This window comes from Trachemys scripta, chromosome 1 (genome assembly GCF_013100865.1).
Source record: "Trachemys scripta elegans isolate TJP31775 chromosome 1, CAS_Tse_1.0, whole genome shotgun sequence".
NCBI lineage: Eukaryota > Metazoa > Chordata > Testudines > Emydidae > Trachemys > Trachemys scripta.
The window spans coordinates 305,073,586-305,100,256 of record NC_048298.1 but is presented as its reverse complement, the minus strand read 5'-3'; the positions used below and the strand labels follow the sequence as shown (position 1 = coordinate 305,100,256).

The following is a 26,671-nucleotide window of genomic DNA, read 5'->3' as shown; positions in this document are numbered from 1 at the left end:
GTCAGAACTGGAGTCGTAAGCCAGAGGCAGAGCCAGGGATCATATCAGAAATACAGAAGCTGAATGTCAAAACCGGAGGATCAACCACAGTCATAAGCGAGAGGCAGAGCCGGGAATCGAAGCCAGAAATCTGAAGCCATAGGGGAGCAGGGGCTTGAGCAGGAGCAGGGACTGGAAGCAGATTGGAGCAGGGCTGGAACAAGGGCAAGCGAGGCTGCAGGTATGATATGTGTTGAGCAGCTGCTGATCTGCTCTGGGGCCCAGGTTTATAAACAGGGATGCTAAACCAGTAGCCAATCAGGGGCTGTGGTCATTCTGTCAGCCCCAAAGCAGTGCATCTGGGCTCATTGGTTGCCTAGCTATGAAGTTAGCAGGGAGTAGGCCAGCACCTGGTCCTAGCTAGTCTGGTCCCTGGCAGCGCTCCTCTACCTTTGGGCTCGCCTTCCAGGAGACCTTGAGCAGAGTTTCTTGGGATAGACCTAGAGGAAAGTGTGTAGGAGGTGCAAGCCGTGGACATGTTCCCATGAACACTTCTCTAGGCCATATCCTTCCCAGTCAGTCAGATATTGGAGTCTTCCCTGGACTCAGCAAAAGTCCAGAATCTGCTGGACTACTTGTTCCTCTTGGCCCTGCACAGGTTTGGTTGGACAGGGAGGACTAGTGTTGTGTGGGAAGGGATCCTTGATTAAAGGTTTCAGGAGGGATATGTGAAACATGAGGTGGACTTTAAGTGATTCTGGTAGCTGCAATCAAAAGGCCGCTGGCTTAAGTTGTTCTGTGATCACTAATGGCCCCAAGTACTTGTGGTCCAGCTTCACAGATGGACAGGTGGATTGCAGGTTTTGGGTGGACACCAAAACTTATCCCCTAGCTTGAGGTTGGGAATTGGCTGACTCTGTTGGTCGGCATGGTGCTTGTATGCTGTCTTATCCTCTTCTAACTGGTGCCTGAGTTCTTGATGTACAGTAGAACCACGGAGTTACGAACATCTCAGGAATGGAGGTTGTTCGTAACTATGAAATTTTCGTAACCCTGAAGAAAACATTATGATTGTTCTTTCAAAAGTTTACAACTGAACATTGACTTAATACAGCTTTGAAACATTACTATGCAGAAGCAAAATTCTGCTTTCCCTTTATTTTTTTAGTGGGTTTACATTTAACACAGTACTGTACTGTATTTGCTTTTTTTTTTTTCCCTTATTTGGTCTCTGCTGCTACCTGATTTTGTACTTCCGATTCCAAATGTGGTATGTAGTTGACTGGTCAGTACATAACTCTGGTGTTCATAACTCCGAGGTTCACTTGTACTTGGTGGATATATGCAGTGAGGTCAGCAATGGTGATCATTGGCAAATCTAGTGGGATTTTGGAGTAATACCAAGAGTGGAATCCATAATTTGCAAAGAAAGCGGTCTGCTGAGTTTGCAGTGTGCATGGAGTTGTTGAATGCAAATTCTACGTGGGAAATGAGTGCTAGTTAATAATCCTGGTGGTAGTTTAGAAAGCAGAGTAGGTATTGCTCCAGGACCTCATTGACTCTCTTTGCCTGACCATTGGTACCAGGGTGATAGGCCGTCAGTTCAAGATTTGCTGCCCAAAAGGCAGAGAAATTCCTGCCAAAAGTGGGTAACGAACCGGAACTCCTGGTTGGATACAACACTTGTCTTTCACCTTCATGGGTTGCCCACATTGTGTTGGAACAGACGGGCTGTTTCCTGGGCAGTGGGGATGTCATGACAGAATATAAAATGTGCCATCTTCATCAGGTGATTGACTAGCCCTGGAATTGTGTTGTACCCGTGAGAGGGTGGTAGCTCCACAGTGAAGGCCCAAGGCTCAACATGATGGCCCAAGGCTGAGGTGTTTAATAATCTCCATTTAAATAGTCCAATCTCTCTTGTTTGAAGATTTAGCCTGACAAAATTGTTTTCTTAAAAAATAAATACTCTGTTGTCCCAATATTTAATCAATATAGTTCTTCCCTAACAATGTCTTTGAGAAAAAATAAAATGATGAAGTTATGTTGTGACACTTATTCCTCAGTCTAAGTAATCTAATAGTAAAACTTTGAAAACTTCTACCTGTGTAAGATTTACTACTACTAATGTTTCATGATAAACAAAAATCCAGTATCATATTCAAACTGTAATAATTTTTTAAATGAAGAAATATCTATAAAACATCTAAACAATTCCACATAGCTAGAAATTTAAATATATAATGTTAGCATATAATCTCTATCATTAATAGATGCCAAGAGCAGCCAAAATTGTTTTAAAAAATCATTCAAACTGCAACTGAATAGTTATTCTATAATTCATCCACAAAGATGGAGTAATCATCATTCTTTTTTATTACTTCAGTGCTTTATATACAACACTTCGGCTTCACATTCAAAACAATGTCAGTAAGTGTATTTAAATTCTCATTCTACACCTTGTGTTTTAGGGCTGGATTTTCAATTACCCTAAACCCTTTACGAGGGTGTGTTAGTATAAATTAAAATCAGTTCCTTGGTGTGTAACACTAGCAGGAGTACACGTATTACAGCTAAACAAGAGTACCAGGTGAGAGGCTGAACATGCCAGCCCCTTTCAAATGCCAGGAGCTGGGGAAAAGTAACAGACAAAGGAATTTGGGGAGAAATTTTGTCTCTACATAGACACATATACTGTATTTATATATGCTGAGAGGAGAACTCCCATGTGTAATATTGAATTGGGCTTTTGTAAACAGGAGTTTAAGAGGAAGAGAATTTATTTGTCTGCTATATTTAGCCTTGGCCTAAGCAACTGTAACCTTAGTAAAAGACACATGCTACAGATGGAATATTTTGTGTTTGTGCTACTTTGTTTTGCATGTTTTTTTAAATTACTTGAAACAGTTGGGAGGTAAACATGATGTGAGTAAACTGCACCTAAAAGTGAAACGAAAATGGCTTTTCATAAGGCCATTTTTTAACTGGGAATACAATTCAGGATGTGTGTGTGTGTGTGTGTGTATGTGTGTGTGTGTGTGTGTGTGTGTGAAATATACTACAGTCATAATGAAATCCAGGAAACATTAGTGCATTCACCTTTGAAAAAAGAAAGTAGTCTCTAGACACTTTAGTTTAAAATCAATGTCTCTCGAAAGAGTCTATTATGAGCTTAATTCTGATTTTTTTATTGGTATTTAAAGAAATACCTATCTGCTTAAATGCATTCTGAAATCTCTTCATGTTTCTGTCTTTTGAATCAAAGGTTTCATAAGTACTGTACAGGAGATTCAAAACCAGAATCCGAGGAAAACCTACATCTTGAAACATGTTTCTATGAACAGGTGGCATCCCCTACCCTGTTCCAAATATTGTACACACCAACTGCAGTTGGTCTAAATTTACCTCCTTGAGATCATCTTTACTAAAACAAAACAAAAAATTCCAACAAATAACAATAACAACAAAGTGCTATCACCCTCAAATTAAAACACTCCAGGCTCAATCCTACTTCCCATGAACTCTCTGCTCCTTTCCATGGCATTCACACTGAAAGACAAATATAACACTTTTTCCTGATCACTGAAAGTGTCATTCACTTTTTAATATTAAAATATTTTGAGCCATACTCAATATTAAAAATACATAATAAGCATTCCCTTAATTTTATTGTTCAAGAATTTGATATTACTTATTATTTTGTATTACAGTTACTGGCTGTACCACCCAGTGATGAGAGGCTGTGGCAAGGTTCTAGGGGGTACAGGACTATCAGAAGTCCTTCTGAAGGCCTGGAAGGCTCAATGTTGACATCGTAAATCTGTGTTTCCTTCTTTCTCCCAGGCTGTTGAATCTCATAGTCAACTGGACCAACCTTCCTCATCACTTTGAATGTGCCCTGCCTCTGGGCCAGTAGTTTAGACTTGGAGGTCAGGAGTAGCAACAGCATCCTATCACCTGGCTCAGAAGTTTGCAACTGGGCCCCCTAGTTGTAGGTGCGTTTCTGTGTTTGCTGGGCTTTCAAAGGGTTTTTCTTGATGAAGCGCCTTAGCGTTTCAGTCTCTCTCGCAGTTGAAGCACGTATGACACTGAGTCCAGGACTCTTGTTCTTCCCGAGCTTCCCAGAGGAGGTCAAAAATGCCCCTGTGCTGTGTCCCATAAAGAAGCTCAAAGGGAGAGAATCTGGTGGAGGCTTAGGGGACCTCCTCTATGGAAAACAGTAATGATGATTGTAGTCAGTCCCAGTGCTGGGGGTCTGAATCAACAAACTTTCTCAACATGGCCTTCAGAATCCCATTGAATCACTCCACCAGCCCATCTGTCTGTGGATGGTAGATGGAGATCTTGAGGGTCTGAATGCTTAGCGATTTGCACAGCTATTGCATCAGTTTAGATGAGAAGTTAGACTCCTGGTTTGTCAATATTTCTTTTGGTATTCTGACCCTTGTGAAGACCCTCATGAGTCCATTTGTTATGGTGGGGCATTTGCAGTGCATGGCATAATTGACTATCACTAATGTGTGATGGTACCCTGACATGTTCTTTTCGATGGGACCCGCTAGATCCATCCCTACTCATTCGAAGGGTATGCCCACCACTGGGAGCGGAATCAGGAGGGCTTTTGGCATACCTTTGGATCTTGCCAGTTAGCATTTGGGGCATGAGGCACAGAAATCGCAGACCTCTTTGTGGATCCCTGTCCAGAAGAACCTAAGGGCCACACGCTCCAACATCTTTTCCCTCCCCAAGTGCTCTGCATATATGAAACATATGGATAATGATTACAGTGCTTCACATAACAAGTGTTTACACAGCTTTTAATCTTCTACAAATCTTTCAAATATATATCTTAATGTATTTTATAATGTAAATAGCTACCAGCACTGATTTTATCCAAAGTATCATGAATGAAAACAGAGTTTGAGGGTTAGTATTTGTATAATCAGGCTAATATAAGCAGTGCAATGCCAGAATTCTAGATTTTACATTTAAAACTTGAACATAAAATTACACTTATGAATGTAACATAATGTTAGCATAATTTCATCACTAAATATGTAGTTTTAAGGCCTGCACCTGCATCCCTTAGATTGTTTTAAACAAAGATTGTGGTATACATTTTCATATTTCATATGTCAGTGGTAAGAAAGTGGCTAATAAGTTGTTGTGCTGTTTTAATTATATTAATTACTAATATTTATAAAAGATGTATTATAATTAGAGTATTGTTAACATAATAAATATTTTACTGAACAGATTATTAGATTTCCATTGGAAATTATGTATGCAGTCTGAATATATATTGTCTTTAAATTAGCAATGGGTGTTATAGGAAGCTAAAGATTTTAGTAATCCTCTGATTTTAATCTTGCAAGGTGCTGAGTAACTGGGAATTTTTGGTGCCCTGGACCTACTACAGTTGGGCCCTTTTATTGTACATCAGAAATTTCTTATGCTGGTACAGTTAGTGCAGCGTGTTGGAGTCAGTGCCTAAACAATTTTAACTGTCATGCTAGCTGTTTATGTCACAGATTAAAATTAGCTGTGTCTGTATTGCCAGTGAAAGGAGATGGAATGTAAGACATGGCCAAACATGGGAACGAATTTTCTTTCAGTGATACTTAGCCAGGCCTAAAATATCTTCCACTCCAGATTTGAAAGTGGTGAAAAAGTTACATGTTGCATCTTGGGAGGAGACTGATTATAATTAATTCAGCAGTCTGTGTTGTTTCAGATCTCTAAGGTAAGTTATGAAAAGTGTTTTTGGTTTGTTTTGATATAGGTATTGTAATAAAAAGAGAGAGTTTTTTGTACTGACAGTTTTTAGATCTGTTCAGATTATCTTCCATCTATTCCTTTGTATGACATTCTGAGCTTTTGCTGTCCTAATTTAAGATCATGTTTCTATGTGTTTACTTTAGGAGCCAAAGTTAAAGTGTTGATTTTTAATATATAATTATAAAAATATTGAAACATTTAAATTTATAGACTACAATAGGATTGTTTGTGGAAATAGTTACATTCAGTAGTGTATTGCATTGTATATGCTTTTATTTATGTAATACTAAAGAAAATAATTTTGTAACACTTTTTGAGTTTATATAATGTAACATAGATATACACAGATTTTTCAATAAATTATTTTAATCTCAGCTTGAGAGAGCCTGTAGTATATAGAGTGAATTCATTCTTTGTACATCTAGTACAGACTCAAGGCTTAATCCAGTCCAGAATGGGGTCTTTACTCCCATTTTCCCCTCTCTCTCTCCCTACTATATAGGGTGTGGGGATCAAAGGGAGGGAGTCAGAAGGAGCTGCCATGAACAACTTCTGATCACATGAGGCAGAAATCAGGGATAGTTCTTAGACACCACCACCACAGCCACCTTGAATTAAATAGCAACTACCTTAGTGTCCTACATTAGAAGTAAAAGGCTCTAAATCAATGGTCACCAATAGGTAGATTGCGATCAATTGGTTGATTGTGGAGCCTCTGACAGTCGATCTCGGTCACAGAGTACGGTTGACGACCCTCCTGCAGCCAAACTGGGAGATAGGCCACTAATAGTATGGTGGTGCAGTGGGGCTAAGGCAGGCTCCCTGCCTGCCCTGGCCCCATGTCGCTCCCGGAAGTGTCCAGCGGCAGCTCCTGGTGGGAGGAAGGGGCAGAGGGTCTCTGCACGCTACCCTCACCCTTAGGCACCACCCCCCACAGCTCCTGTTGGCCGGGAACGGGAAACCGTGGCCAATAGGAGCTGCGGGGGTGGTGTCTGTGGACGGGGGCAGCGTGTGGAGCCACCTGCTTGTCCCCCTCCAGAAACCACTGCTGAACATGCCAGCCTCTTCCGGGAGCAGCACAGGGCCAGCGCAGGCTGGGAGCCTGCCTTAGCCCGCTGCACTGTCACCTGAGGTAAGCGGCACTCAGCCGGAGCCCACACCCCAAACCCCTCCCGCATTCCAACCCCCTACCCCAGCCCTGAACCCCCTCCTGCACCCCAACCCCCTAGCCCAGCCCTGAGCCCCCCCCCGCACCCAAACTCCCTCTCAGAGCCTGCACCATGCACCCCAACCCCCGGCCCCAGCCCTGAGCCCCCTCATGCACCCCACACCCTGCACCCTCTCCTGCATCCCAACCTGCCGCAGCCCGTACCCCATCCTGCACCCCAACCCCCTACCCCAGGCTCACCCCGGAGCCTCTCCCACAGTCTGAACCCCTTGGCCCCATCCCAGAGCCTACATCCCCTCCCACACCCCAACCCCCAGTCCCAGCCTGGTGAAAGTGAGTGAGGGTGGGGGAGAACAAGTGACGGAGGGAGGGGGGATGGAGTGAGTGGGGTGGGGCCTGAGAGAAGGGGCGGAGCAGGGGCATAGCCTTGGGGAAGGGGCAGAGCAGGGGGCAGGGCAAGGGTGTTTGGGTTTGTGTGATTACTGTTATTTCTACATTTTCTTTGAGGTAGATCCTGGGTTGCATTTAAATTCAAAAAGGGATCTTGTGCTTAAAAAGGCTGGAGACCACTGCTCCAAATTCTGTAATTACTTAAATCTGGTATTAGTGAGTGCCATTTTAATAAATGAGTTAAAAGACAAGTAGATTTGTAATAAATATGTGATTTTGGCCACTGTTGACTTCTTCAAACCCTTAAAAATCTCTTCTGCAAAGAATTCAGTAACTCTGCAAATAAATATGAGTAATATTTCACAGAAGAAAGTTGGATGGGGGAAAGTAGATTATATTTTGCAGTTTACTTCTCAAAACACTCTGCTGTCCCCACCAGTGGCTCCTGTCAGCCACTGCTTTCCCCTCCCCGTTTGCTTCTCCCTGACCTCTGACAATAATAACCCCACATCCACATCCCATCTCCCATTTCTCATCCCTCTGTGTTTTAAGTCAGGCTGTTTCCTCCTCCTTGTGGCTGCTTGGGCACCAGCAGGGGATCACTGATTGCACAGGAGAGACAGTCTCCCTGCTCTCACTTCTTGCGCCCAGCACTGATCAGTACAGAGCATCAACTGCATGGAAAATCTTGGTCCACCCTCTAAATCACCAGCTGACAGGGCCGGCTCCAAGTTTTTTGCTGCCCCAAGCAAAACAGTTTTCCTGCGTGCCCCCCTCCCCCCGGCTCCACCCCAACTCCACCCCTTCCCCGCCCCATTCCAAACCCTTCCCTAAATCCCCGGCCCCGCCTCCTCCCCCGGGCATGCCACATTTCCCCTCCTACCCCTCCCTCCCAGGCTTGCCTGGGAGGAAGGGGGGAGAAGTGGAGCGGCAGCGTGCTCTGGGGAGGAGGTGAAGGTGGAGCGGAGGTGAGCTGGGGGGGGAGCGGTTCCTCTGACCCCCCCAGGGTTACTTCCTGCGGCCCTCCCCGTGCCACATCTCACCTCCGCTCCGCCTGCTCCCCTGAGCGCGCTGCCACCGCTCCACTTCTCCCTACTCCCTGCCAGGCTTGCCGCAAAACAGCTGATTCACGCGGCAAGCCTCGGAAGGAGGGGGAGAAGCAGAGCGGCGGTGCGCTCGGGGGAGCGGGCGACAGTGGAGCGGAGGTGAACTGGGGAGGGAGCAGTTCCTCTGCCCCCCGCCCCAGGGTTTTACTTCCTGCGGCCCTCCCTGCGCCCACCACCACCACAGCTCACCTCCGCTCAGGGCCTGCTCCCTGCTTTTTGCGCCCCAAGCAAAAAAAAAAAAAAAGAAAAAAAAGGAGCCGGAGTGCCACCCCTTTGAAAGTACCGCCCCAAGCACATGCTTGGAGCGCTGGTGCCTAGAGCCGGCCCTGCCAGCTGGGAGTATGTTCAGTCACTCTGTGGGGATGGCATACATGTAGTTTGGTCAGTATGTAGAAGCTGTTAGGGGCTGAATCACGCTTAATGCAGATGAAATCTTTGGACAGTTTAGCAGCAAAACTCTAACAAATCTCTATTGAGCATTTGCAGACTGAGACTTTTTCAAAGGCTCGTGAATTGGTGATAGTTAGACAGTTTTAAATAGGAACAGCAAAAGGCACATCCCTCGCAAAGCAACAACTGCCAAATTTCAAGTCTCTGCTCCAGAACAAGGAGGCATTAGAGCTTCTTAAAAATATTCTTATAGCTAATTTAGCATGGGTAAAACAAAGTTTTTCCTTATCTTTATTCTTAAAAATGGCTCAACCATTTTTTGCTGAAACTTTCCAAGACAAGTCAGCATGAGGCAGAAACTTGGCATGGAAAATTTCAGCCCAAATGGTCACAAAGTTATAAACAACTGAAAACAGGATCTTGAGGCATGTCAAGCAACCTTAACTACAGGCTTTACTACCTGTGCTACTTATAATATGTACAAAATATATTATACTACTTCTGACAGTATATTAGGGGACCGCATTTACATTTCTGTCATTGGGCAAAAAAGGATTTCTTCATCCTTTTGTTTTCCTTACTAGTTTTCTTCTTGTTTGGACTGTTGATTATATCTGAAGTAAAGAATATATTGGGGAAACATAAATAATATTTAAGAACAACAAAATTTGTGGCTTCCATTTATTAATAGCGCATCAGAAAGAAAATTACTTAAATGTTTGAGTTATTTAGATCAAGATTATACAAGTGTAATTCATCTGATCAAGCACTTACACATGTATTCCTGCTAAAGTGCTTGCCCATGTGACTGCAGGTTGTTCAATCTAGTCCATAATTTTTAAACAATATATTATTTGTGTTTAGTTGAATGTGTGCTGATTGCTCTAGCAGAATGCTTGTCCACTTCAATAATTATTAAAATCAATATTATATTTCCTGCCTTTCATATCTGTGCAGTCATTACAGTAGGATTGTTGATGTGTATGATACAATAGCCTATTTGGTTAACTATTACAAAATGTAATTCAGATTGGCTTGGATCTGAGCACTGTGGAGTGAAAAGTGGCAGAAAACTCAAAGAATACTAATTAAGGGCAATCCAGCTGAGAGGACATTTATATTTGGATACTGCAGGAATTAGTCATTCTTATTTAACATTTTCATTAATGAACTGGAAGTGAAGGTAAACTACAGGTTATCTGTGAATTTCAGTGACGGAAGTTGTGAATATCAGTGATCACAGAGAAATAATAGAAATGGGCCTACAAAGGTTAGAAATGTGGGCAGAAATTAAAATGGAAACAATACAAATGGAGGAAGGTATCTAAAACACATACCACTAATGGGAAAGTAACACGTAGAATGTACTAATATCAAAAGATACAAAAGTCATAAAGGAGAGCGGATTTGATCTGAGCTTGTAGGTTGGGTCTAGCTGTCTGCACAGAGGCATCATGTTGCACAATAGGGAGGTGATAAGCACTTCTTAGGGTTTGTCTACACTGCATCTGGGAGTGAGCCTCCCATCCCAGGCCCACAGACTTGTGTTAGCTGACCTTGTGCTAGCGTACTGAAAATTGCTGTGTAGACTTTGCTTTGATGTGGCTAAGACTGGAGCTAAGGGACTGAATGGCTAGGCAGCAGTTCTGCAGAAAAGTACCTAGGGGTTACAGTAGATGAGAAGCTGGACATGAGTCGACAGTGTGCCCTTGTTGCCAAGAAGGCTAACAGCATTTTAGACTGTATAAGTAGGGGCATTGCCAGCAGATCGAGGAATGTGATCATTCCCCTCTATTCAACATTGGTGAGGCCTCATCTGGAGTACTGTGTCCAGTTTTGGGCTCCACACTACAAGAAGGATGTGGAAAAATTGGAAAGAGTCCAGCAGAGGGCAACAAAAATGATTAGGGCCCTGAAGCACATGACTTATGAGGAGAGGCTGAGGGAACTGGGATTGTTTAATCGCAGAAGAGAAGAATGAGGGGGGATTTGATAGCTGCTTTCAACCACCTGAAAGCGGGTTCCAAAGAGGATGGATCTAGACTGTTCTCAGTGGTACCAGATGACAGAACAAGGAGTAATGGTCTCAAGTTGCGGTGCCTGAGGTTTAGGTTAGATATTAGGAAAAACTTTTTCACTAGGTGGATGGTGAAGCACTGGAATGGGTTACCTAGAGAGGCGGTAGAATCTCCTTCCTTAGAGATTTTTAAGGTCAGGCTTGACAAAGCCCTGGCTGGGATGATTTAGTTGGGGATCAGTCCTGCTTTGAGCAGGGGGTTGGACTAGATGACCTCCTGAGGTCCCTTCCAACCCTTATATTCTATGATTCTGTGATTCTAATGTATGGCACAGGCATAGTCTTCAGGAATTTAGTAATGGCCTTATTAGAAACAACCAGCCTTGGTGTTATTCTTTTTACCAAACCCATGTCTATAGTAAATAGAGCTTTTTGTTTTAATTTCAGCTCTCCCACTCCCCATATGGTATGTGGTGTACCACACACCAGTACAATTTAAGCTTGCATAGCCAGTTTTTGCCCATCAGCAGGATGTCCATTTCCTTCAGTTGCAATTAACTGTAATGGTGAACAGATATCTTCCCAAGTTGTTCATCTGGGTCAGCTACCCAGCCAACTGCCTGAGTCCTCAGCCCCAGGGCTGCCTGTCTGGCAAGCAGGAAAGCTGCCTGTTTGGGTTTGGGATTTTTAATTATCATTTTAATTTTTTAATATTTTTGTTTTTTATTTTTATATTATACCAAATTACAATTGGAAACTACTTATTACAAAAACAGTTATAAATTAGAATAACACCAATTAAAATACCAATTTCAAAATCAATTACCAATGTATACAGTCTAAAAATATAAAAATTAAATAATATAAAAATATATAAAAATGTAAAATAATATGTAATTAAAATATGTAATATTTGAAATATTTCAGCAATTATGATTTATAATATAAAAGTTGAAATGTTTCAAATATTACATCATTTCATAATGACATGACAACTTATGACATGATATAGTCAAAATATTTTGACTCATTCTATAATATTATTAAAGAGTAATTATCAGTGGTTCACTGTCAAACAGGGAGCATGTATCTAGTGGGGTTTCACAGGAGTTTGTCTTGGGTCTGGTTCTATTCAATATTTTAATAAATGATTTGGATAATGGAGTGGAAAGTGTGTTTATAACGTTTCTGAATGACACCAAGCTGAGAGGGATTGCAAGCACTTTGGAGGACAGGATTAGAATTCAAAAGAACCTTGATAAGTTGGAGAATTGATTTGAAATCAACAAGATGAAATTCAGTAAAGACAAGTGCAAAGTACTACATTTAGGAACGAAAAATCAAGTGCACAAATACAAAATGAGGGTAATCATTGGCTAGCCTTCAATGCCTGCTGCAGAGGATGCAACCCTGAGTGAACCAGGACCAGGACCATCTTCAGTGCTGAAAGAACACTGGTATAGACCGTTGTACCAAGAGCACCATATACTTCAATGGTACTCCTAGAAGAGGTCTATTTCTCCTCACTTCTTCCCATCTTAGAGCAAAGAACCCTCTTCTGAGGTCAGTCAACAGCACCATGGAAAGACCCTATCAGCTTTCCCTACAGGACTCAGTATCCATTGTCTCATCGGGAATGGCACTGGACTAGCCAGTACCAAACAAGTTAGACGTATTCCTATGGTGTAACACCCTGGCTCTATTGGGATACCGGGGTCCACCGTTTCATGAATCAAGAAGCCAGTGTCCACTGCACTCATGAAATAAAAAGAGGTAATTCTCCCCATCCGTGTTTTTGGACAAACCACCTACACCAGAGTACCAGAAAGAACCAAAGGTAGAGCCACAACATTGCCTTGTATCATCACCAGAGGACCTCTCATGTTCCTCACCTGATGAAGTAGTGTCTTTGGAACTGGTACGAGTACCAAATGATTAAGTCATTCTAAGAGCTCCTTGTGAGGATTGCCGAAATGCTGGCAATAGAGACGTTGGTCACATTGGAGAAATCTCCAAAGTGTTTGACACCTTGCCAGCTTCTGTTCCAGGCAGCATCACCCTCCCCATAAATGAGGGACTTCTTGAACTGGCTAAGGCCTTGTCACAGATGCCGGCCACAATAACACTGTGACCCTAAGAGCATCTCAAGGCAAAAGGACAAGGGGCTCCCTGGTATCTAGTAGTGAGTTTCAGGTGGCTTGACCAGTGTACCCCAACTCATTGGTGTCATGATCTGTATCTAATAGGTGTTATGCAATAAATCATTGGAAAACTAATGACACACTTGTGATTAATATAATTGTGGAATGTGTGTATTAATATTATATGTTGAGTTATCTACATTCTCTGATATTATGTTTTAAAGTCTGTATTTGAACGAAGTAGAGAACAAGTCTGCCCAAGTCTTCAGTACAAATGAAGCAGGGTTAAGCAGTGACAATGAGATTGCAATTTACATATGCGGTAAACAAAATTATCAAAGGTTTCAGAGTAGCAGCCGTGTTAGTCTGTATCCGCAAAAAGAACAGGAGTACTTGTGGCACCTTAGAGACTAACAAATTTATTAGAGCATAAGCTTTCGTGGACTACGGCCCACTTCTAGTTGGGGAGTTAGCTTGTCCGGATCACAAAGGACTATGTATTTGCTTGTCTGATCAGTTTGGTCCTCATGCAAAGGTAACAAAGGAATATTTACATGCAATGTAAACAAAGCCGTCATGAGAACAAATGGAGAAAGATGATCTCTTAACAGTCTTGCTAGGTGATGGAGACAGCACTGCCAAGAAGCCTGCCTGCCTATTGAAGCAGTGACAATGACTTTTGAGAGAGATGGTTTTCAAAGGTTTACTGGACTATAAAGGGAGGGGCAGATAACCCCTAATTTATTCATCACTTGAGGTACTACATAGATCGTAGAAAGATGGGTCCTTCAACCAGAGGGTTGAAGTCTCTGGAAATTGATTTTAGGTGAGAAACCTGCTTAGGCAAAGATTGTAACTGGCTGAGATTAAGTTTTAGTCTGAGAATACCTTTTTTTGTTTGTAACTCTTTCTAATGTTTATTCCTTCTACTTGGTATCACTTAACCTATTAATATTGTTTAATAAATATGTTTTACTTTTTACTATAAACCAAACCAGTGCTTTGATTGAGTGTTTAACTCCAATAAAGTGGTAAGCTGCAGATGTACTATTTCTTTAAAGGGATCTGCAAACTTAATAACTTCTCTATGTGTACTAGGAGAGGCCTGGGCACTTCAGGGAAGACAATTTGTGAGAAATTTGGGGGAGAGGATTGGGCCCTACATAAGGTCATTGGTTGATCGAAGCTAGAGTGGGGCTTTTGGAGTTGTAGGCAGGTAGCTGGGATCAGAGTGCTGAACTGCAGCTGCAAAGCACAAAGACACTCAAGGGACTGCATGCTTGTCTGTTGACTGTTGGTGTCTGGGCTGTGAGCCACAGCAGCAAAGCATTTACAGCACCCATGGTTACAGGGCAGATTGTGACACAACCCCTTACTGGTCTGGATTGCACAGATGCTGGCCACAAGAACACCCACTGCAAAACAGGTAGGAAAGCAGTACTGGGTCCCTCCAATGGGGATTCAGTACTTCTGTATTTACTCTAACCCCAAGATCTTTAGTCATGTTAGCAGTACAAGAAAAATCTAAGTTGAGTCAGAGTACCCCTAAGGACAAGAATCCCAAAAGGCTTGACCTATTTTGCAGAAAATTGTTGTCAGGAATAAGGCCCTGAAGGGGTGCCTGCTTAGTCTCCTGACTACCTAACAAGAACACTAGGCTGCATGACAGACCACCATGCCTGATTGGCTGAGAAAGCTAGCGGGCTAGTTCTTAAGCCTAATAGCAGCAGTAGGTTGCTGGCTGTTCAAATGCACGTGTCCTTAGATTCTCGGCTTCCCTGTGTTTGCCTCACTCCAAGCTCCTGCCTTGCTTCAGCTCTGCTCCAGACTAGACCCTGCTCTGCACCTATTTTTGTTCCAGTCCTATCCCAGCCTTGTTTCTGCCTATGAACCAGCCCTGCTCCTGCTTCTCTGACTCCAGTTCTGACCCTCTGCTCTGATTCCTCCCTCTGACTCTGTCTCAACTCTTAATGTGGCATTCAGACTCTGACTACGGTTCTGCTCCTCTGCCCTGGTTCCTCATTCTGACTGTGTCTTGACCCTCAGCTCTGGCATTTGGACTCTGACTCCAGTTCTGACCATTGGTTCTGATTCCTGACCCTGACTCCTGCTCTGAACATCCTGAAGTGGAGGGCCATCATGCTAGCCTGTATAGCATTCTTGCGTTGTCTGCAGAACCCACAGTGCAAGTCCTGACAGGAAACACATTTGCAATGCGCTATATAAACAAGCAAGGAGATGCTTGATCATCCCCTCTCTGCCAGGAAGCCATCAGGCTCTGATTGTAGTGTGATCTACACAGGATAACATCATTGGCTGTACACTTCCCAGGGTCAGCAATGACCTAGTAGACTACTTGAGCAGCCATGAGTTAACCAGCCATGAATGGTTGCTACAGAAGTCCATCACAGAGCAGATATTCTGTAAATGGGGACTGTTGTATTTAATTTAGGTGGATTAAATGGGCTAAATGTGTTAACATAACCAAGTCACTGTCCAACATTAAACAGTGTTAAACAAGATTTGGGATTTGGTATACAGAGACCTCAGCCTGCTTAGCACCATGGCAAACACACCATTTTGACCTTTTATTAAAGATAGAGGAAAAAAGGAAAAACAGTTAAATCATTTAAAATGTAAAGTATTAAAGCTTCCATTTTAACAACATCTCTCATTCCTTTTATCTGGAGAGTGTTTTTAGAAGGAAACCCCCCTTATTTGACAGTTTCTTAGATGGCATCAAAGATGGTCATATCTGTCCTTTTGAGGAAGAGAAGAAGTTAGGTGAGACGAGCTGGAGCTGTTGTTGTTGCTGGTGGTGTTAAAATCTGGTCCAGTTTTATCCCAGGTGCTATTTGGGATTCAGCTGGAGCCAGTGGAGATGGCCATGTCATTTTGGTCCCTCTCTCTTTAGCTGGAGAAAATCTTCAAAAGGAAAAACACCTTGTTTAATAGTCTCTTAGATGGTATCTCTTAGAGAAGTTAGTTGAGAAGGGCTGGAGCTGCTGCTGTTGTTAGTCTGATCCCATTTCATCCCAGGAAGTGTTTGGGATTTAGCTGGAGCCAGTAGATGTTATCTGGATCCCTCTTTCTGGCCCATCTTGTCAGGTCATCTCTCAGGATTAAGATGACAAAAGCCTAGGGACTCAGGTGATGGTGGGGGTGGCAGCCGTGATGGTGAAGGTTGTTTCAGTAGCCTTCATCTGTTCTTCCATATTTTCCCCCACAAAGTTTCTTTAAGGAACTAAAAGGAGAGTGACGGGTGGAATAATGCAGGCCCTTATTCTTTTGTCCACCAATTAGGCCTAGTTGCTGACACACCAATTTTTGTTCACTGATTTCTGGACCTACATTGTCTTGTGTACCAAGCATAACCTTTACACAGTCCTTGAGTCATATCAGTCGGCCTTTTTGTTTAGATTTATTTAGTCTTTCTGTCACCCTTTTGGACCTTTTCCCATCAACATTTGCTGTTTTAGGTTGTGCCATTTTAGGAACTTTCATGTACTTATAGAATCGTAGAAGGGTAGAACTGGAAGGGACCTCTAGAGGTATACTTATCCAGCCCCCTTCACTCAAGGCAGGACTAAATATTGTCTAGACCATCCCTGACAGGTGTTTATCTAACCTGCTCTTAAAAACCTCCAATGGTGGAGATTCCACAACCTCCCTAGGCAGTTCCAGTGCTTAGCTACCCTGACAGTTAGAAAGCTTTTCCTAAAGTCTAACCTAAACCTCCCTTGCTGCAATTTAAGCCCATTACTCATTGTCTTATCAGATGGCTAGCATACCTCTCCCTGCACCAGGGCACAGGCTGTGTTTTCCACCTACTTCAGGAACTTTTCCATCTCTGAAATCTGCTAGGCTACAGTGTGGAGCAACCTATTGACTTGTATTAAACATTATGTACTTGACCTGGCAGCCAGGTAAGATGCCAGGTTCAGGAGAGCAATACTACAGTCCCTGTTCCACTGATGTATCTCATACTCTTCATTTCGCCATCTAGAAAAGGTACTGTTTGCCAGTCACATACAGTAGAATCTACATTGAAACATACTCCAAGAAGAGAGAACAGTTACTTTTCTTACAGTAACTGTGGTCCATCCTGGCTTTATGGAATCCTCAGCAACATGGGCTTTTAATTTCAAGCGTTGAGGGAAGGAGGGAATACCCGGCCCTTTATGCTCTTATATGGGAGCATGAGGAGGCACAGGGCACCTGCAGCATCTGCCAGGGCCATGCTATTAAAAAAAACAAATCTCTGCTCTCATGTGCATGAGGCTCACATGCACCTGAAGTGGGATCCACAATGGCAATAACATGTTGAAGAACCACAGTTATTGTAAGGTCAGTAACCAAGGTACATAGATATACATATAGGAATGTGCATGTGTGTGCATGCACACATGCATATGCAGTTTACATTCTTAACACAAAATTACCTACATTTCAAATATAAATTAAATAAATGAACTGATTGTTTTTTTAACAAAAATATCAAAACCAAAAAGATCACAAGACAATTAAAAAAAAAGTCCATAGACTGTAAATAAATACGATTGCAATCAAAGAACATACTATTGATCAAGGATACTTTTGGTATAATCTGAAATGGAATTTTATTATTGAAGAAAAAAATAGCTTTTTTCACATCTTGTCTCAAGCACAAATATTATTCACTTTTGGGTGGGATTTTCACAAACACTCTGCATTAGCCTAACTCGTTCCCATTGGCTTCAATGGAAGAAGAGTTAGGCCAGCACTGAGCATTTGAAAAACACATAATTAAGTTATGTGCTTAAAGTGCATTAACCGGGACAAGCAGGCGAAAGATTGACACACATGGGATGGGCTTAAATGGCAGGTTACAACTTTGTTAATTATTCCTTGGGGAGGGGCATTATGTCCAACCCCCCAGCCCAGCTCTCATGTACCAGGCATGTAATTGGTTGCAGTGTGGGTTACAGGGCTTTTTCCACAAACCAAACAATAATCCAGGGTAGACTCTCCTTGGTCTATACCACAGATTCAGTTCAGTTGTGACATTTCTTCCCTCCTTTATAAGGGCAGGGTATTGTGGAGTGACAGAGGCCACAAGATTGGGTGCAGGGAATGTTAGTCCTCAGCAGGGCTGGCTCCAGGCACCAGCGCAGCAAGCAGGTGCGTGGGGTGGCCAACAGAAAGAGGTGACACGTCCGGCTCTTTGGTGGCAATTCGGCGGCGGGTCCCTCAGTATCTCTCGGAGGGAAGGGCCTGCCGCCGAATTGCCGCCAAAGAATGAAGCAACGGCGGTAGAGCTGCCACCAAAGTGCTTTTGATGGCGGCTTTATTTTATTTTTATTTTTTGCCGCTTCGGGCGGGAAAAAGGCTGGAGCCGGCCTTGGCCCTCAGAGACTTCGAGCTCCTCCCTGCCATGAGCACAATGTCCAAATGCACAATCATTGGTCTCATTTACCTCCAGGATCTGGCCTTTTTAGCCTTTCTCCACACTGGACACTGGCTGATAGTTGCAATGAGTCAGTAATCATAAAAGCCTTATAAGAACTCCAAATCCTATTGCTTCTAACCCAGCTATGCTATCAGGAGGCTGAGAGGAAGGTGAAATAACCCACCAGGCTATATGTTGGTTTCGCCCAACAGGAAAAATTCCTTCCTAAAAACAGGTGATCAGTTAAATTTGCAGTATCATAAGTGGCACAGCTCCTAACTAAAGAAAGGAAGAGCAGGACAGCTAACTGAAGATAAGAGACTTTTGCAATGTTCTGGCTTGGCTCAAATAGGAATGGGTTGCGCTTGGAAGCCAATTGGCAGGCCCCATCCCACTTTACCCACCCAGTGGCTAAGTAGAGAACTGAATGGGAGGGGTTGAGAAAGGCAGCCCCTCTCCCAGCCACTCATGCATTTGGACTTTCCTCCTTCACCTGCTCTGCTGTCCAGTCAAAGTTCCTTCTCCACTAAAGGCAATAAGGGGCTATTTCTGTACCTATCAGTACATGTTTTAAAGTAGGCAGTGAGGGGCTCCTGCCAAAGGACTTCATAAATTGCATGGAATAGGTGATTTTTACATTAAACCTGCCAAGATGTAAAGATTGTGATTGTCCCCAAAAACTTCTTGCATTTAAAATAGGGAGCTGGGTGGGTGAGAAGGAAACTGAGAACTGTAAGGTGCTTTTAATGAAATTTACCAGGGATCTCATGGAATAAAAAGCAAAGTGAAACATGTGTATTCTAAACATAGAATATGTTGTAAAAATTGCTACTGCATCATTGGAATTTTTTTCTTTCTGCCCCTTTGCATACATATTGTAGCCCATAGGGATAGCTTACCTTTATTATATTCTGCCTTTATTATATTCAGCAGTAATACAAGGAACCTACAAGCCTGTATCCTGTAAGACATTAGCTTCAGCAAGTCAGCATAAGGACTTGAGGCCTATGAACTTTGACACAGATAAATGGCCCAACAGTAAACCCTAAGTTTGGGGTAACAGGAAATAGAGTGTAAGGGGGAATTTTGTCAGTAATGACATCAGCCAACCACAGAAACATGAGATAACACCAGCTTTTGGAAAGAACATCCAACCACAAGAGTACCATGGCAATGAATTGGCATATATGATAATAAGTTGAGATCATTAATATTCTAGGTGAAGGGCACCTCAACAATAGTAGGGTGAGGAAATACAAATAAGTAAGAGGTGAGAAACCACTACTGAATATGCATTAGACATAGTGGCATCAGTGTAACATATTATAAAAGTTGTATTCCAGCCTGTGGGGTTCAGGAGAGAGAGAGATAACCCTTGAGAGTTGCCAGAATGATGGCCACTGGTGAAGGAGGTAGATGATGGTGATGAGGAAGAGAATTGCTAAAATTTCAGGTTATTCTGCAAACAATGGTGTGAGTATGGATGTTCAGATGTACTTTCTGTATTATCTTTATCTATCTTACTGAGTTGGAGTGTTTGTGGCTTTGCTAAATGTATTAATAAATTATTGTAAATATAGAAGAGTTCCTGTAGTGTGCATTTTGCAACCATGCCCATCGGGGTTCCCAACTATATAGTAATTTTAATAATACTGGGTCTGATCTTGGGACAAGAACCTAACAACCCTCAAAGTGATAACTGGGAATTATTAAGTAATTAATATAATTAATACATAATTTATAGATTAGGCTATGGTAATAATGATTTTTTATTTCTAGTAGAAATTATTAGAACTAAATATGCATAAATAATATTAAACTAGAAATATCAAGCATACTAAGAAGGGACAATGAACTTTTGTTTGTAGAAAACTGTAATGATGTGAGAGGTTTAAGTACTAACATTTATTTTTTATCAAGTACATTGGAAACAACAATAATAATGGACCCCAGAGATCAGTAGCATTATGATATGAAAGTTGATATTAGAAATTTGTGGTAACTGACATTAGGAGAAGGGAAATGAATGGATAAAACAAAAGTGAATCCTTTTTATATGGACAATCTACAGTACATTGTAACAATGTATTTATGAGTTGTTTTTCTGCACTGCCCAGTAGTGCTTTGAACCTTGGATCAAACTGGATTATTCTTCTCCTTTGTTTGTCTTTACTCCTTAGAATATTAAGTAGTAAAAATAAAGAAAATCCTGTTATGGTGAATCCTAATACTAACAGTTAATCAAAATATACTCCCCTTTGAAAGATGGAAGTAAGTGCTGAAATTAGTTTACTGTTGTCAATTTCAAGCTGTGTAACAGCTGGTCCTACTATTATTAACCAGCAGTGTTGATTGACTTCTTTCTCAGTGGGTAGTGAAAGATACAGAAGCACATTGTTAAACATTGGCCTGCTTCTTGGTATCTAGAAATCTGATTTTAATTTATCAATTGTTTTACCTTCTGATTTGAAACTAAGACAATGTTACTTCCCTAATTTAGTTCACATGGGTTTGAATATAATAAATAAGAGTTCACGAATTAAAATGAATATCTGTGTTGCATGGTGTAAGAATATAAAGTTACATGTTGTAGATGTGAAATGTATCTGTCACAGACTAAAAATAAATTAATACATTTTATACAGAAGTGGCGGCTGACCAAAAATATTGTCCTATTTTAAATTTCCAGAGGATACACAGAATTATATAGCTTGCTATTCTATTTTAAAGTTTCAGTATTTAATTGAATTTACAAATTATTTTAAAAAAATCAGTGAGTATTAGCATTACCTATTTAAAGTTTGTCATATTAATATAATTTTAAAGGATGATATTAAATTTCCTCTTGTACTTGTTATATATAATGCATTTCTCTTGTTTTGTAAGCAAATGATTCAGCTGTTATAAATAATACAACTAGCCCATACCTTAGCACACAATAACTACTTCTGAGAGACTCTAGGACAAACTTGCTGTAAGCCCCCTTGAGCCCAACTCGGTCATTTTCTGTTCTTCAACTGTCAGCTAGTGCTTGAATCACATTGTACAACTAAGATACCTGCAGCTTACAATAATCCAAAGTGAAATCTTTCACCTCCATGTAAAGAAAAACATTCCAGCATCTTAGCCTAGGATGATCAAGATAAGAAAACACATAGCAATAGTTTTTTTCAAGTAATTTACAATCCTATACTGACCAGCATTAAAATTTATAGATAATTAGATATATTTACTTAAACTTTCACATGTAATATGTCATTCTAAAGCCAAGAAAGGTCTCAACTCTGAAATGTTCTATTGCTATGAAGTATAATGACATATACAGGCCCAAAAATGTATTTTTTTTTATGATATATCATATGCTTACCAAGAGAAACTGGTTTGATACATGATAATGCTGATGAGAACTCATAATTCAAGAAGGTTCATTAGGTCTTACTGTAATTTTTTTATGTTAGTGAATAGCAGAAGGGAGGAGATCTGAGGGACAGAGTATGAAAACTGGAACAAAATGCTATAATACTGGTTGTTATTGGTTGGACTGAACTGTGTAATCACAACCTACCATCATAAAATTAATCTGTTTTGTTCGTAGCACAAGGTGGATATGCAAAGGGGGAATAGCACTATTAGGGGAGAAAACTTACAGATGCACAATGTCTGAAACATAGTTGAAAAAGATTTGATGGTCCTGATTTAACTCTTTATGCTGCTGTTTAATTTTAGAATGTTATTAAGCAGATCTGAACAGAAAGAATCTGGATTTCAATAAAAGCATAATTTTTTTTCTTTAGAGAAATAGATGTTTCTCTACAACAACAGAGATGAGATCTTCTTTACAAAGTTTCTTTTGGTTTATCTCTTCAGAAGCATTGGCTGAATTAGTGATATTTGAAATTAATTAACTCAATAAAATTCTGCTTTTTGTGATCATCTCTTATTGCAATACGTTGCAAAAGGAAATGTTAGTGTAATTATGTGAAAATATATTATATCTATTCTTCAATAAGGATGACTGTTGGCTGACAGAGCTTTTTAGAAATCTTACAAATTGCAACAAAGGGCTTGTATGTTTAGAATGGAATTATTTTCTGTTTCTTGGATTGCAGTCATTCTTCATAGGCATATAGATGATGTATATGAAATGCACAAATGTTTTTTGTTTCTTATGATAAAACAAAAGTGAAGTAAATGGTATTTGAATGTAATGAATCATTCAGTTTTAGTGTAAAATTTTGAAAGAAGGATATTTCACACCCCACATGTTTTTAAAACAAAACCATGTTGAAATCCAGAATGGTGATTGCAGCTATTTGTCAAAGAAAAGAGAAACTGGATCAAATCAAGACTGGATGCCTTTCTGGAAGATACACTTTAATTAGACACAAGTTACTGGACTCCATGCAGGAGTAACTGGGTGAAAGTCTAGGGCTTGTGTTACACAAAAGGTCAGACTACATGATCTAATGGTCCCTTCAGGCCTTAAAATCCATGCAATGCATAGATTCATAGATTTTGAGGCCAGAAAGACCATTGTGATTGTTTAGTCTGACCTCCTTCATCACACAGGCTGTAGGACTTCCCTGTATTTATTCCTGCTTTGAGTACAATCATTGTGCATTAATTACAGCATATCTTTTAGGAAAACATCTAGTTTTGATTTTAAAATTACCTGTAATGGAGATTCATCCACAACCCATGATATGTAGTTCCAATGGTTAATTGCCTTCACTGTTAAACATTTTCACTTGATTTCTAGTCTAAATTTGTCTAACTTTAACTTCCAGCCATTGGATCTTTTTATATCTTTGTCTCCTAGATTGCGGAGTCCTCTATTATCAAATTTCTGTTCCCAATGTAGGTGTTTATAGATTGTAATAGAGTCATTCCCATAACCTTCTCTTTGGTAAGCTAAGTAAATTGAGCTCCATGACTCTATCACTATAAGGCATATTTACCTATCTCTTAATCATGCTTGTGGCTCTTTTCTGAATCCTCACCAATTTATCAACATGCTTCTTCTTCAAGTAGTGTCCTTGTGGATGCTCCACTTCAGGCATCGGTGCATTCCTGCGCCACAGATTGGAAATTTTCAGTAGCAGTGCTTGGCACAGTAGGTGTCTTGGCTACTCATATAGCACGCGCACAACCAGACCTATTCAGTTTCTTCCCAACCGTCCTCGGCTGCAGATGGACCTCAGTGGCAGTGCTGCCTCTTCATTTTTTCTATAGAAATAATTTGATGAGTTGTAGCTTTGTATGTCTCATTTATTTAGTTAGTTAGATACCATTTCTTCCACTCCACAAAATCTTTAATTGTTATCTACCTCCTCCCTTCCCCTTTGGGAAACGTTTAACAGCCACGATGCCTTGCTCACCTGGGTTTAAATGCTGTGACTCTTGCCATGAGGAGATGTCAGTCTCCAATGGCCATTCGTCGTGTGTCCGTTGTTTGTGGGAGACTCATATCCCTCAAAAATGTGCCCACTGTAGTAACCTGAAAGCCAGGGCACAGTGTGACAGAGATCTCCACCTCAAGTTGATTTTAATGGAAAAGTCCCTTCAGTCTATTCCTTAGGGTCCAAAATCAACATCAGCAAATGGTTCCTTGAGCAAAATCTCTGCTAATGGAAGTGCTCAGTCTTCCAAAACTTCCAGGAAGTGAGCCGTGACCTCCCCTCTTAGGGACACTCAGAAAAAAAAGAGGTCCCTGGCAAGGTCGCTATCCTCGGTGGCAAGGTTGCTAGCCTCAGTGCTGAGCTCGACAAGAGTTAGCATCTTTGAGGCTCTGAGCATCTCCGGCACCGTCCCTCCGCAGACCTCTGCCGAGCCCCACCACACCAGCATGAAGTCAAGGCACCCCTCCTCCTCCATGGCACTGATGACTCCAGTGCGGGATTCAGCACTGAGGCCAGTATCGCTGGCAATGCCATCACCACTGGCACCGACTCAGTCGTCGGCACCAACGGAGAGACCGAGAATGGCACTATCAAGGCCAATTCCCCACTCTGGCACTTTGAGTGCAGAAGGTGGGGCCCTCAAGGATTCTAAAAATTAATACTGGCCACTCCAGACTTGTATTAAACTCCCAAGGTTACAGTTTTTTTCTGACCTTGGATGGGTAGATCCTGCCACCACCCAAGTGCAAAAACCCCTTTGAGAACCGAAGATGTATTTGGGAATTCCTTCCAGTGGGGTACCCTCAAGCCCTTTCACCCCCTCTCCCGGAAAGAGCTGAGAAAGAAAACAAAGGAAATCAGCTGTTGCCACCAGCTAATTAAACAACATATGCACAAACCTCTTAGAACACAAAAATCCAAACCTGTTCTTAAAAAAAAGGTAAATTTTATTAAAAACAAAAAGAAAGAAAATACATTTGGAACTTAGGCTTTTTGCTAGATTAAAAAACAAAACAATTACAAGGTTTAAGCATCAAGATAGCTTTCTTGAGGTCCATCTTAAAGGTTACAAGAAAAACAAAAGCACCTGGGGTTAGCACAGAGGAGTCCACAACCCATAAAGAAATAAAAGAGATAAACCTAATTGAGTCTTCCTAGACATTTCCTGATATACTTACATATCTGGGGTTTTATATGAGTAGATTCTAGGTATGATCTGGTGATTTTTCATATCTGGCCCAAAGCTTTTTACAGCATAGTTCCAGCCCTGTCTCTACTCTCCGGGAGAACAACACAAACAGACAAAGGGGAAGTTTTTTTCCCCAATTTTAAAAAGTTCTAGTCTTTCCATTGGCCCTTTTGGTCAGGTGCCCACTCCCTTCCTTTTACCTATGCAGGGAGACTTTTTAACCCTTTACAGGTAAAGCAAGTAGAGAACAACTACCAAGAGGGATTTATAGCTAACTGGCTGGCTGGGTATCCATAAAAGGGAGCTACCCCACCCCCTTTCATTCATCACAGGCACTGACCATCTCGATCAAGGCCATCCAAAAAACAGTCATGGCACCAACTATATCTGCAACAGCAGCACTGTTGACACAGAAACAGGTGGCTTCACAACAGTTTCTACAGCACAAGGACATCATAACAGTGTCTTCGGTGCCACAATCACCTCTGCTCTGCACTGATGAATCTCTGGGCCAACTAGAAGAGCAGCTACCCACTTCACCTGCTCCCCAGCCCATCTCCAGTGATGAAGAAGAGGTCTCGCATGGGAGCCATTTCTCTCCCAACACTCTTCACCCATAGAGTGTAGACCGCCATGGGAAGCTGTTAGGACCAAGTCTCGCCAATCTCATGAGATGCATCAATGGTATGGACAACCCTGGATTTGTCCATTTCCTATGCAGTGGAACCCAATTCCCTAGTTGTGGAAGATGCCAACCATTGCAGGAAACAACCCCAATTTCAGTCCACGTCACAAGACAAAGAACACAAACTATTAGAAAGGTGTGCTCGTCGGCTACACTCCAATTCTGGTTATTATTCAGCCCTTCGAGCCAAGTATAACTTCAATAACTAAAGTAAGCTGCAAGAATTCCTTGAGGCCTTACCCAAGGAAAAACGTCCCCAGTTCAACGCCATCATGATGGAGGGACAACTAATTGCCCTTACAGCCCTACAGGTCTTGATGGATATAGCAGACACTGCTGCGAGAACGACGGCCAGGGCTGTCATAATTCACAGGGTCTCGTGGTTGCAGTTGTCTGGTATCCCAAAAGAGCTCCAACTCAAAGTGGAGGATCTACCCTTTAATCAGGAGAAACTCTTTTCCGCAAAAACGGATGATGTTCTTCACTCAGTGAAGGGCTCTAGGGCCAGTCTGCACATCTTAGGCATGTAAACACCACCTAACAGAAGACGTTGGTACCAACCATACCAAAAGGGTAGACACACCTCTTTCTACTTCCCACAACAATGGCACTTTGACCAGAACAGAAATAAACAACACCCACAAAGATGCAGGGCTCCTCAAACTCAGTCCTCGTCTTCACAACCATCTACCATCAAGTCAGTTTTGAAGTTTTGGTCGAAGGCCTGAATGACCTCCCCCACAATACAGTGCTTTCAGATACTTCTACCCAACCTTTTGGCCACCACCTGTGCCCATTCTACCATGCCTGGGCAGCAATAACAATGGACCAATGGGTACTGGAGATTTTAAGATTGGCCTATGCCATCCCCTTCATCTCCCTTCGCCCTACCCTACCCCCTTTTCCCTGTATCTCTTCAGGGACCCTTCTCACAAGCACCTCTCAAAAGAAAGTGAATCATCTCCTACAATTGGGTGCTATGGAGCAAGTTCCAACTCAAT

At 41.7% G+C, this 26,671-nt stretch overlaps 1 protein-coding gene across 6 annotated transcripts in view; it reads left to right on the top strand.

The window, feature by feature from the left end:
• The window catches only part of SGCG (sarcoglycan gamma), a 185,393-nt gene that overhangs the window by 12,556 nt on the left and 146,166 nt on the right, over positions 1 to 26,671 (top strand). The window contains exon 1 of one of the 6 annotated variants that reach the window (XM_034758755.1): positions 5,632 to 5,722. The exons of 3 other annotated variants lie outside the window; for them this stretch is intronic. The gene's annotated coding sequence lies outside the window, so the exon portion shown is untranslated. Of the gene's footprint in view, positions 1 to 5,631; positions 5,723 to 6,823; positions 6,890 to 14,112; positions 14,138 to 26,671 lie in introns of those variants that run through there. 2 more of the 6 variants (XM_034758757.1, XM_034758756.1) reach the window with 2 other exon arrangements.